Source organism: Pristiophorus japonicus, chromosome 17, assembly GCF_044704955.1.
Source record: "Pristiophorus japonicus isolate sPriJap1 chromosome 17, sPriJap1.hap1, whole genome shotgun sequence".
Classification (NCBI taxonomy): Eukaryota; Metazoa; Chordata; class Chondrichthyes; family Pristiophoridae; genus Pristiophorus; species Pristiophorus japonicus.
Genome location: NC_091993.1, coordinates 77,969,259 through 77,983,141, shown reverse-complemented (window position 1 = coordinate 77,983,141; position 13,883 = coordinate 77,969,259).

The window sequence follows — 13,883 nt, the reverse complement described above, 5'->3', positions numbered from 1 at the left end:
GAGTAGGCCATCTAGCCCCTCGAGCCTGCTCCGCCACTCAACAAGATCATGGCTGATCTGGCCGTGGACTCAGCTCCACTTACCCGCTCGCTCCCCATAACCCTTAATTCCCTTATTGATTAAAAATCTATCTATCTGTGATTTGAATACATTCAATGAGCTAGCCTCAACTGCTTCCCTGGGCAGAGAATTCCACAGATTCACAACCCTCTGGGAGAAGACATTCCTTCTCAACTCGGTTTTAAATTGGCTCACCCGTATTTTGAGGCTGTGCCCCCTAGTTCTAGTCTCCCCGACCAGTGGAAACAACCTCTCTGTCTCTATCTTGAATATCCCTTTCATTATTTTAAATGTTTCTATAAGATCACCCTTCATCCTTCTGAACTCCAACGAGTAAAGACCCAGTCTACTCAATCTATCATCATAAGGTAACCCCCTCATCTCCGGAATCAGCCTAGTGAATCGTCTCTGTACCCCCTCCAAAGCTAGTATATCCTTCCTTAAGTAAGGTGACCAAAACTGCACGCAGTACTCCAGGTGCGGCCTCACCAATACCCAGTACAGTTGCAGTAGGACCTCCCTGCTTTTGTACTCCATCCCTCTCGCAATGAAGGCCAACATTCCATCCGCCTTCCTGATTATCTTCTGTACCTGCAAACTAACTTTTTGGGATTCATGCACAAGGACCCCCAGGTCCCTCTGCACTGCAGCATGTTGTAATTTCTCCCCATTCAAATAATATTCCCTTTTACTGTTTTTTTTCCCAAGGTGGATGAGTTCACATTTTCCGACATTGTATTCCATCTGCCAAACCTTAGCCCATTCGCTTAACCGATCTAAATCACTTTGCAGCCTCTCTGTGTCCTCTACACAACCCGCTTTCCCACTAATCTTTGTGTCATCTTCAAATTTTGTTACACTACACTCTGTCCCCTCTTCCAGGTCATCTATGTATATTGTAAACAGTTGTGGTCCCAGCACCGATCCCTGTGGCACACCACTACCCACCGATTTCCAACCCAAAAGGACCCATTTATCCCGACTCTCTGCTTTCTGTTCGCCAGCCAATTCTCTATCCATGCTAATACATTTCCTCTGACTACACGTACCTTTATCTTCTGCAGTAACCTTTTGTGTGGCACCTTATCGAATGCCTTTTGGAAATCTAAATACACCACATCCATCGGTACACCTCTATCCACCATGCTCGTTATATCCTCAAAGAATTCCAGTAAATTAGTTAAGCATGATTTCCCCTTCATGAATCCATGTTGTGCCTGCTTGATTGCACTATTCCTATCTAGATGTCCCGCTATTTCTTCCTTAATGATAGCTTCAAGCATTTTCCCCACTACAGATGTTAAACTAATCGGCCTATAGTTACCTGCCTTTTGTCTGTCCCCTTTTTTTAAACAGAGGTGTTAAATTAGCTGCTTTCCAATCCGATGGCACCTCCCTAGAGTCCAGAGAATTTTGGTAGATTATAACGAATGCATCTGCTATAACTTCCGCCATCTCTTTTAATACCCTGGGATGCATTTCATCAAGACCAGGGGACTTGTCTACCTTGAGTCCCATTAGCCTGTCCAGCACTACCCCCCTAGTGATAGTGATTATCTCAAGGTCCTCCCTTCCCACATTCCTGTGACCAGCAATTTTTGACATGGTTTTTGTGTCTTCCACTGTGAAGACCGAAGCAAAATAATTGTTTAAGGTCCAGGCCTCTCTGTTCTCTCACCGGCCTTGACCTCCTAGCCCCCCCCCACCCCCCCCCCCAACAGCATTCCCGAAACCCCCAGCTATACTGCTGACCCCTGTGATCTATCTTTTTCCCTGACCCCCAACAGCGCTCTGATCACATTCCAAGGCCCAGCCGTTCCTCCTCCACACCCTCGTGATCTTCCCCATTCATCTACCTGAAAATTGGCGTACGAACCTGTGCGAGGCTCCTATCACTGCGCCATCTACATGACGATGAGCTCCGAGGCCCAAAATCCCGGCTCCTCAGACCTCCCCATTCGAGCGCTGGCTGTTCGCACTCTGCAGGTAAGGCACCTAAAAATGGACACCACCAAATTTCTAGGCCTTGTGTTTGCCTCTATGAAGTGGTTGATCAACTCAGACTGTCTCAAAGCGTTTCACACAATGAATTACTTTTGAAGTGCAGTGGCCATTGTTATGTCGGTAAAAGCTACAATTAATCTGCGACAGGAACACCCAAAAACACTAAAATCCGTTTAATTTGGGATTTTTTGGCAACGTTGGTTGAGAGTATTTTGGCGAGGACTCCAGGTGAATTCTCCGTTCTTCTTCAGTGTTATGGGATGTTTAATGTTCATTTGAACAGGCAGTCAGGACCTCAGATGTACCCCTCTGACAATGCAGCACTCCCTCGATACTGCAGCTTCAGCCTAGCCTGTGATCAGGTGCTTCCAATTCACAATCTGGGTTCGTGCCCCACCTTCTCACTGCTGCACAATTGAATATTATGGAGTGATTTAGGAAGAGAGGGGAAGAGCACAGCCTGGGTCACAATTATAATCTGACAGTGACAATTGATGTTGGAATATAAACTGCACAATTACATCAAGTTGCAAGGGAGTGACTTGAGGGAAAGAGGAATCCAATTTCTTATGCACAAGTAAAGTTGTGTTTCTCGGTTTGCACAGAGAAGGGGAAAGTGGGGCCCAGTCTATTCTTCTCGGCTTTCCTTCTGAAGATAATGCTTTTTAATGTAGAAATGCTTGTATAGGTGGGCTAGTGTAGCTCGTGTGTATTAAAGACATGTGATTTATGTTTGGGCTCCAGCTGAAAAGTGTTTGCTGAGAATATTGTCAAATTTCTCTCAAATCATCAGATAATACATGACAGTAAAGGAGATAAAAGTGTGTTTATATCTCTGTACGATAGAAAATGGCATCAGTCAGTTTTAGAACACGTATAAATAACCCTGAGTTATTACACTTGTAATTGTGCTTATTGATGTATATAGATCAAAAATCATGTAAGCAGAGTCAAAGGTTTTGATAGGGCAGATAGAGAGAAACTACTTCCTCTGGTGGGGGAGTCCAGAACAAGGGGGCATAACCTTAAAATTAGAGCTCTGCTGTTTAGGGGTAATGTCAGGAAGGACCTCTTCACACAAGGGGTAGTGGCAATCAGGAGATCTGTTGCGGTGAGGTAAATTGAACATTTCAAAACTGAGGTTTATAGCTTTTGTTAGGTAAGAGTATTAAGGGATGTGGAACCAAGGCGGGTAAATGGATACAAATCAGCCATGATCTAATTGAATGGCAGATCAGACTTGAGGGGCTGAATGGCTTCCTCCTGTTCGTATGTTCACTAATAAACTGAAGTGATTCTTTTGACTTAACTGTTAGATCTTTAATCTACTCCTGTTAAGAGAACATTCAATAGATGCTTATGAGCCTAATTATTTTGTTGTTGCCAAAAAAAAGTGCAGTTGAGGAAGCCTTTCAGTAGCCATAGAAACCAAAGTCAGACACAGAACTGCTGCAAACTCCTATTCATGAGGTATTATATGGAACCACTTTGTCATGGTGGCTGGTAGCTGTGTACTTAGGCTGTTTTTTTCATTGTACTCAGGAAGATTGCTTAATGAAGCTGAATGTTAATCTTAATCTTCAGTGCAAGAAAATGTTGAGGACAGCTACTTGGCAACAATTGAATGAAGTGGGTGATCAGCTTTCCTAGTAACAGCGCTACAGGGGAGGGATGTGTTAATGTGAAAGATATGTGAAACTACACTTTACCTCAGCCACAGGTGCTTAAAGGGTTTCATGTATCATCTTCCAAGCTCTGCTAGGCCATTTATTTATTTGAAAGTAAACACCTTTGCACGCGAATCTGGTGAAATGGGGATTCCGAAAAGAGTGGCTTTGCATCGGTGGAAAACTCCCTGTCTTCAGATGTTGAGACAAGGAGCAACATGACATCGACAATATCTCCCAAATCCGTGACAACCTCCACCACCTAGAACGACAAGGGCAGCAGGAGCATGGGAACACCACCACCTGCAAGTTCCTCTCCAAGTCACACACTATCCACACTTGGACATATATCGGCGTTCCTTCATCGTCACTGGGTCAAAATCCTGGAACTCCCTCCCTAACAGCACTGTGGGAGTACCGTCACCACACAGACTGCAGCGGCTCACCACCACCTTTTCAAGGGCAACTAGTGACAAGCAATAATTGCAGGCCTTATTAGTGATGCCCATATCCCGAGAATGAATAAAAACAATCATGAGAATTGTAGCTTTAATTATAGGGTCCAGATAAGGTAGTGCCTTCACAAAGGTGCTGCAGGCTCACATTCTGAGCTTGGCTCAGTTGGTTATACTCTCAGTCCTGCGTCACAAGGTTGGGTGTTTGAGCCCCACACAATGGGGTTGATCTTAACTCCCCCTGCCAGGTGGAGGGAGGAATTTGAATAGAGCAGGCCATTTATATGGAGAGAAAATTGGGCTGAGGAGCCTTCTTTATCCAAACCAATCTAATACTGGTGCAGCGTCCAGAATCCGGAATCCTCGGGACTGAGGCCGTTCCGGATTCCACGTTTTTCTGGACTTTGGAACGTCTTTCTGACGTCACGAATCTGGAAACACCCGAGCCCAGATTCGGGTATTTCCGGATTTTGGAATATCAGAAAGGGTGGGGTGGGGTGCTTGCCGAGGAGCTGTTCAGGCCGCCGGCCCTGTCGATAAGGTCGCCAGGCGGGGCCCTGCTGAGGAGGAACTGGTCGGGCAGGGCCCTGCTGCGGTGGAGCTATTCGGGCGGGGCCCCGTCGCGGAGGAGGTGTTCGGGCGAGCCAGTGAGGAAGCCCCATGATAAGATGATAAGGGCAGCGGCGGCGAGGTGAGGGGCGATGAGGTGAGGCCCGAGGTCAGGCAGCGGCGGGACCTTGAGGTCGACAGGGTCAGTGGGTCCGGATTCCGGAACATTTTACGGATTCTGGATGACCCTGCCATCAATCGGTCTGGAGTCCGGATACCGGAACATTCCGGCTTCCGGAACTCCAAATTTTTTACTGTTGAAGCTTATAAAGAACTTAGCACAGAAATTCTCTTAGGTGTTGGGGGCAGAATTAACGTAAGCACGGGGATTGCGTGAGGAATTTGGGGCAGAACCTGATGCCACTTCGTCTATGCCCCTTTTGGGCCCGGTACCACCCGTTCCTCTCTATTGTGATGTCATATTTGGAGGTAGGACTGTGGGATGCCAGGCTCTGCTGGAAATTTTGCCAGTTCCACCAAAGATACAGCCAATGGTAAGTAAGCCTGCAAGATGAAGAAGTATTTGCTGTACAAAGACCAGAGCTGAGCCTCATAATGTCATATCTCAGAGAGATCGACTGCCGTTCGGGCAGCAAATGTAAAGTGCTTTGGGATATCATGAGATCGTAAAAAGCGCTATATAAATGCACGTCTTTTTTCTTTTTATTCTGAAACCCCATTCCTTCGTGGGGCAGGTACCCGTGAACGGTGTCGTAAATGACCCTGTCCCTGGGCTGTCGATAGGCCCAAGCCGGGACACAGCAGAAGCCACTTCCCACCACATCTCCGGCAGCAGAGCAGAGCGCCTGGAATGTCTAGGCTGTGATCTTCATGGTGATAGTGTTGCCTCGTTTCTGCCGCTGCTTTTATCTGTGTTGATGAGAAAATGACCTTTCAATACAAGACTGAAACGAGTTATGCTAAGCAAATTCCTTCCATTCTGTATGGTTCCACTGGCAGTGCTCCATGAAATTATTGCAACAGTCAAACAACACAATCGAATGAGGGTTAAATCCAACAGCCCGAATAAACACCACGAGGGATCATGCAAGCAGTCTTCAACTGAAGCCCATCTTTATTGCTACTCTAAGAATCATGCTTCATGATCACAACATGGCTTCTTTCATATTTCACATGGAAATGATACTTTCATTCTACTGATGATCATAATTTATATTATTTCAGACTGGCTGGAGGGTAGTTTTCATGTACTTTTTGCAATAAATCGGGCAAAGGTTTGAGAAAATTAAAGTGGAAAGCATGTTAAAGCACATTGGGCTCAATTTTCCTCTTTGCCGATTTTTGCCGCCCAGGAGGATGTATGGCCGATTTGTTTTGTGCTTGATTGCGCCAGAAAAAAAAGTACAACTTTCGCCAAAGTAAAATGTCATTTTGGCGCTGTGGTACCCGAAGATAAATCTGGGGGGTGGAGCTTCAAGTGTTCGCCGAAAAGTCAGTGAGCATGCGCCGGAAAAAATAATCACTTTTTCCACGTGACGGATGTGTCCACGCATCCACAGTGAACTTCCTGGTCTGGATCAGCAGCTTGTGATAACACATTGGGATCGGAGCTGGATCTGGACATTTAAATTTTAGCTGCAAAAGATAGATCCAAGGGAAGGGTGTAAGGTTATAAATCTTCAGAAAAGCACAGAAGGAGAACTAAAAATTGATTAATACAAGCTTTTGGAATTTAATACAAGCTTTTGGAATTAAACTGGACAATGGGAGCAAGGAAGCGCCAGCCTTAGGGCAGGTTATGACTCACCCCAATTAAGGACTCTCTGTGGTCAGGAACCAAAGCTGACTTTATTTCGAGGGACTGCCTATGATGATGAGTAGAACGGATCATACCCTCGTCTGCACATGCGCAACACTAAGCTCTGTCTCTGTGGAGACGTGATGCACAGTGATTTACGGCACTTTAATTATAGCTTTTGCCGAAATGCGTATGTGTGCTGCTGTGCCATCTCTGATGCACAGTTCGGAGTGCATGCCAGCAGGATCGCTCCCTCGGCCGGACAGATACACAGGAGCTTGGTGCTTCGATTCCACCATCCCCTCCCTCCCCAATCCCTCCGCCCCCCTCCGCTCTGGGCTTCTTTCCAAGCTGAGCCCGAGGGGTGTTGTGGAATCCAAGCGCTGAGCTCCTGTGCTCCAAAGCTGTGTTCACATGGCCTGCTTCCATCCATACGATCTACACCTCTCAGCATTTTAAAGACCTGAATCATGTCCCTCCTCAATCTCCTTTTCACCAATGAAGCGAGTTCAGATCTGCAAATTTCTCCTCCTAACGAAGGACCAAAATTCCCAGAATCACCTTCGTCGCTCTTCTTCGAGCTGGCCCCAACCCAAATATTTCTTTTGAAGGCAGGATGCCAATATTGGAATAATTTGCTTCTATTTGGTGTCAGATGCCCTTGGGATGATTATCAGTATTTAATTAAATTTGTTTGCATCAGATTTACATTAACTGGAATCTTTCAGCGAATGATCAGTAATCACAGCAAAACTTTTCGTTATATATGTTTGCCAATAGAAACCTGTTTTTCAGGCATGCATGTTTTCTCCTTCCTATTCCAATTTTTGCATTATATTGGTTGTGAATTTCCTGGGAGCTACTCCTGCTCCCACGCTGCAACTTCATCAAAAGTGCAGTGGACGCCTGGTTCAGGCACGTAAATGGGGTTTCTGCCACACTGTGCTGGAGCAGGAGCAGCACCTGAGAAATTCCCAACCCGTATCTTCATTATATTTATCATTAGGTTTGCTGACTTTGCTTAGAGGTACTCCAGGAGGTTTCGTCACCTGACATCCAATCATATGACTTCTACGAATGTTATTGCATTGATCTTATAAAGATTGGGTCCCTAGTAGTTGAGTATCTTTGCTCATGATTTTGCACCATAGACCAACATGAACCAGGAATCCTCAGTCTCCATTCTCTTGTTCCTCATTCACCCACCAGTGGACCCAATGCCCATTCCATTCCCCAGTCTCCCTCCTTCCCACTTTTTGAGCTCCAATCCCCTGACACACATCCCCAGTATCCCTCCCTCTCCTGTCCGACCTCCCATCCCCTGAACCTCATTCCCCAGTCTCCCAATTTACCCTGGACCCCCAGTCTCCTGTCTCCCTCCGCCCCAGCCCCAGTTCATTGTCGCTCTCTCACTGCTGAACCCCACTCCCCTGCCTCCAGTCTCTCTTTACTCTCGTCCTGTTCACTTCTTCCCACTTCATCTCTCTCCCTCCCCGTGGCCCACTACCAACCAGCCAGTCCCATTTCCGGTCACCCCTAAGCAGAGGCTAGCTCTCTGTAGTGACAGGGTGGGTGACGTCGCTGTGCCGGAGGGTACTCTAGGGTGGGATGCGATGACATCACAGAGTGGGGGCAGCTGTGACAGGAAAGTTAAAGAGCAAAGTTCTGCCTCAGAGAGTCATGTCTATTTCTGGGATACTCCCGGGAAAACTGGGAGAGTTGGTATTCCTATTTACCACCTGATCACATAGCTTGGTATCAGCACATTTACAATATCACAAGAAATACTTTTCTCGGAGTCATGTATGAATAATATTAATGGGAGAGGGGACCTCTGTACACCTCCACTAATCTCAGCCCACCAGGCAGCTCTATCTTCTATATATCACCCTTTTCTTCCTGTTGCCAAGACTTTTTCTATTCAATCAGCTCATGTATGACTAAGTCCATAAGCCTTAACCTTATTTAAAAGTCTCACTTGGAACTTCATCAAATGCCTTCTGAAAATCAAATTAAATTATATCGACTCAATCAGTTAGAGCGCTGATCTAAGCAGATCTTGTAAGAACATGAGAAAATTGGTCCAATATTTGTATTTAATGCTTTCCTGCATTATTTTTATTATTGATGACAAAGTACTGAGAGAATATAAGTTAAGAGTAGATGGCTGGGGAAGGTTACATACCGAGCAGCATGCACATTATAGTTGAACTGCTGCCTTATATATTTGCTCAATTGGATAAGGAAACAGGTATTTTGGGGTACAAAAAGCAGTGACAGGATCTACACATGGTCGTTAGGTGTGCAAACCCCTTTACCAAGATGGCGTCCAGCGCACTTTCCATTGGCAGTGTGCGTCACATCTCAGACCCTTTTCGAGCGTTAGGTTTTCACGTAGCATCTAAAAAACGGGCGCGACAGAGCCCAATTTAGCTTCCAGTTTTTCCTTATTTACTCTATCGAAACCCTTCATGACTTTGAACACCTCTATTAAATCTACCCTTAAACTTTTCTGCTGTAAGGAGAACAATCCCAACTTCTCTAGTCGCTACACATAACTGAGGTCCCTCTTCCCCTGTACCACTTTAGTAAATCTCCTCTGCAACCTCTCCAAGGCCTTGACATCCTTCCTAAAGTGTGCTGCCCAAAATTAGATGCAATACTCGAGCTGAGGCCTAACCAGTGATTTCTATCAGAATGTATTTATGATTTTTCCAGAAACGTATTTACAATGTACAATGTTGCTAGCCCTTAGTATATATTTCTAAAATGTCGTCAAAATGTTTTACTCCAACCCAATATTCCATCCTTCCTCTCCTGAAGGGAGAGATTCATTATTCCATGGGTATTGGCTGCCAACCTCGTCCAAATGGCCTTTCTTCAATTATGAGCCGAGGCTGTGAGTGTCAGTGAGATTTATTACCATGGGTAGTCTCACTACTAAATCCGACGCTGTCCTCACCTAACTTTGTAGCAGAGGTCACTGTCTAATGATAAGAGAAGAACCCCTTGATTGATTGCCCTGTTCCCCGGGCCAGGCAAGCTGAGAACAAAAGTAGAGGTCCTGCACTCATACTGCCTGAGGTCAAATAACTCTGCACCGGTCAGGGATCAGACCTGGAACTATCCTGGTTCGAATGGTTCAGATCCACAGACAATGCTTACCTTGTGTTCAACACGATATTAGAGATCAAGGGCTGGATTTTCGGCTTTGCTCATTTTGGTGCATTAATGACGGTGGAGCGGTCCTGATACCGCCCGGGAACAGTTTGTGCCTCGGTCAGCAAAATTGGGCAGCTGGGCCCTGAGTGTGGGACAGAGTGCTAAGGGAGGCGTTGCACACCTCTCTTAGGTTGCTAGGCCGGCTGAGCTTGTGAAAATCCCAAGCTAAACAGCTGACCTCGGAGCACTGTGAGAGGCCTGAGGAGAAAAAAAAACTGAAAAAATAAAGACAAAAACATTCCCAATAAGTAACTCATGCCACCTGATAGAGAATTCAAGCTCTGCAGCCTGGCTGCAGTTTTGAAAAAACACAGACCACATTGCATTAAGTCATCAATCAACTTGACATTTTAGGACCTTTGGGTAGCAAGCCAATTAAAAGGTTAACAGACTATCAATTGAGCCAATAAGGTCAAAGAAGGCGAGTTCTTTTCTGTAAATTGAACCAGGTATAAGTACAGCCATTTTGGCCATGTGGTCTCAGAAGGACAAAGGCCTGGCTTAAAGCCAAGAGCTTGTTGCTGCTGCCAGAATAAAATTACATTAAAACTACAACCGGAGTTCGTATTTCATTGGAAATTAAGAGATCTAACAATTTTGGCGACACGAACACGATCGCTGAGGGATGAAACTGCATTTTGGACATCGGACCTACATACTGAGGTAAGGACTCCTCTTTATAAAAGTCCTCGGTCAAAAGTCTAAATTCGCCTCTCCTTCTATGCGATTCCGAAAGCCTCTGGTTTGCAAACCCTCCGGTTGGTAGTCGGTTCGAGGTCCCATAGACGTCTAACTTCGGCGGTGTGTTAGTTAATTAATCACCGACCCACTGATCGGCTGGAAAGCCTACGACTCGAGACTCCAGTAAAGAAATCAGTATTATGGCAGCAGGAGATAAGAGCAAAGAATTGCCTACAACTGTTAAAGGCGGGCGGGCACCACCTGAGGATTCGATAGATGAAATCCTCCAACAGTTGAAAGAATACATAGGGCAACAATTCAACTTATCTAAAACCTGTATTAAGATCGAACAAAAGTACGGAACCTCCAAAGGACAATGGTCCTTGGACGAGATTAAAAGGGTCTGGGGAAAAATAACCCGTATAAAAAATAAAGAGTGAACTAGATAGTCCCTAGCCGTTATGGGACAGATCCGAAAGCGGAATGAAATTATAATGTGTTCCCAACATGATCGAGAACTGACCAGGACAAAGGATCAATTGCAAGCTGTTTGTGCACAGCTGCAACAGACAAGACTTGAACTTGAAAAATCAGAAGCGGAAGTTAAAGATCTTAAAGGTGAAATTAAAGAATGAAAAAAATCATTAGGTCAAGAGACAGTAATAGGAAAAGGAAAATGTATCAGTCAATTCCCAGGGTACCTATGTTTGGATAAATTAAAAGCGCAAACCCGAAGACACGACCAAGGAATAGATACGGATTCTGAATCCTCTGATGATACAGGGTCGGAGGATGAAGAATTAGGGGTGTGCTTTGCCCCGTTTAAAAAAGGACGAGTTGTAGTCAAATCAGAAGAGACTGCGGATTAGGGCGGAACCAAAAAAACGAGGAAAAGGGTGTATGCAAAATATTTAGTTCATGATCCGGCAGACCCAGAGAAAATTGATAAATGGTCCAAGGAGTTGCCCAATCCAAAGAAAGGGAGAGTGAAAACGTGGGACCAATTGGACCGCTTAAGAAATATATATCAACTTCATCCCTGGGACGGAGTGCAAATTTTGACCATAATGGTGCCAAAAACACAGGGAAGAAAATTGCACGACAAGGTAGAAGAAGCTTTGGGGCAGGATGAGCAAGAATTAGACGCAGGATGGGAGGCGATTAAACACTGGCTGCAAGCCTTCAGTCCAGCTAAGACAGAATGGGGAAAAATTGCAGCCTGCCAACAGAAAGGAACAGAGGAGGTCCTGGAGTATGACGAGCGGTTTAGATGCACGTGGCTAGAACATTCGGGTATGAATAATACGGATGAGGAAATGGATGAACAAGTGTTTGGACCCCTGAAAGCAGCTTTTGTGGCAGGTCTAAAGCCAGAACTGTCCAAAATGCTTAAGGTAGTGTTACCGGACTGGGAAGGTAGAGGAACTACCTTTGCAGCATTGGTGGATCGATGTAACCAATTAGATCGGGATATGGGAGCTAAAGTCCGAGCTGTACAGGCTATGGGATGGAAATCCCAGGATTCCGATAAACAGTTATTCGGAAAATTACCCGTAAAATGTCATTATTGTGGGAAAGAAGGTCACTGGGCCAAGACGTGCAGGGCAAAACAGCAAGGTCGCGGCCGGGGAAGAGGATGCAGCCAGGGATACAATTCAGCCAACAAACCAGGCTTGTCACAAGATAATGACCTCATAGAAGCACCTAAGCGACTGACAATACAACAACAGAAGGAGTTACTTTGGAGAGCAAAAAACGATTAGAGCCCACCCTGGCCCCCCTCCTCACACTAATACAACAGAGGGGAGATGGGATATATATAACTGTGAGGGTGGGTGATAAGGATGTGGACTGTCTTTTAGACACAGGGGCGGAATTAACATGCTTACCCCTACAATATGGAGACTTTTTGCCGTTGAATGGTAGGGCACGTACAGCCTATGGAGTTGGGGGCCATAAAATGGAAAATAAAAGGACAACACCGGTACTTATAGGGCTGGGTCCACATGAACTAACCACGCCGGTCTGGATAGGCCCAGTAGATCAACCCCTTTTGGGAATGGACGTTCTAATCCAAGTAGATTCATTGTTGCATTTCAAGGATGGTCGGATGACATGGTCAATTAGAACTTTGAAGAAAGAAGAATTGAAGGAACACCCGATATGGGCTAAAGATAAGAACGATTGTGGCCTACTCCAGATGGAGCCTGCGTCATTTACAGGGACCAAGCCTCCATGCACTAAACAGTATCCCATCAGTCCAACTGCAATTGGAGAAACAAGGGGTGCTTATTAAAATGCATAGCTCCTCCAATAGCCCCGTGTGGCCGGTACAGAAATCTAATGAGACTTGGCATTTGACTGTCGATTATAGGAAAGCTAACCAGTGTATTGATCAAAAAGCTCCTTTGGTCACAGATCCCTCCACCATTTTTAATGCCCTCAAACCGGAACATAAATATTTCTCGGTTATAGATATGGCCAACAGATTTTGGTCGGTGCCTCTGGCACCGGAGGTTCGACAGTGGTTTGCTTTCACTGTCCAACGACAACAGTATACTTGGACCCGGTTACCGCAGGGTTTCCACAACAGCCCTACGGTATTCCACATGGTTTTACAGAGCCATTTGCGAGAATTACCTCCCCTGTCATCCACAGTCATCCAATATGTAGACGATATCCTGCTAGCTTCAAACACGGAAGAACAGCATGAGCAAGATTTACGAGCTTTGCTGGACCACCTTTGGCTGAAAGGACATAAAGCCAGCATCGACAAAGCACAAATATCCCAAGAAGAGGTTGTATACCTGGGACAAAAGGTTTCACAAGGAAAGAGAGAACTTACCCAGAATAGAACTGCAGCCATTCGGGCTGCTAAAAAACCCACCACTGTTCAGAAACTAAGGTCCTTTTTGGGATTGTGTAACTTTAACAGAAATTGGATTGACTCCTTCACACAGCTTGCTCAGCCACTGAATGATATCTTAAAGGGGAAACGTGCCTCTAAAGAAGCCATCACCCTCACTAAGGAACAGCAAGAGGCCTTCCTGAGTTTGAAAAAGGCTTTGTGTTCGGCACCGGCTCTGGGAATCCCCAACAGTGGTAAGCCATTTACCCTGTTTGTCCATGAGAAAGAAGGATACATAACAGCTATACTGACACAAGAATATGGGGATCGGCAAAGACCTATTGGCTATTATTCGGCAAAACTGGATGCGGTAGCCCTCGGATGGGGAAGTTGCCTAAGGGCCATGGAAGCTACATATCGAGCGGTAATGATCACTGCGGGTCTAGTCCTCGACCAAAAGCTGATTGTTAAGTGTCCCCACACCGTATACGCTTTGCTGTCTATGACTAGAATGTCTCAAGTGACGGCAGCTAGATGGACCCGCTGGACAGCAGTTTTGGAAGCTCCTAATCTCCATA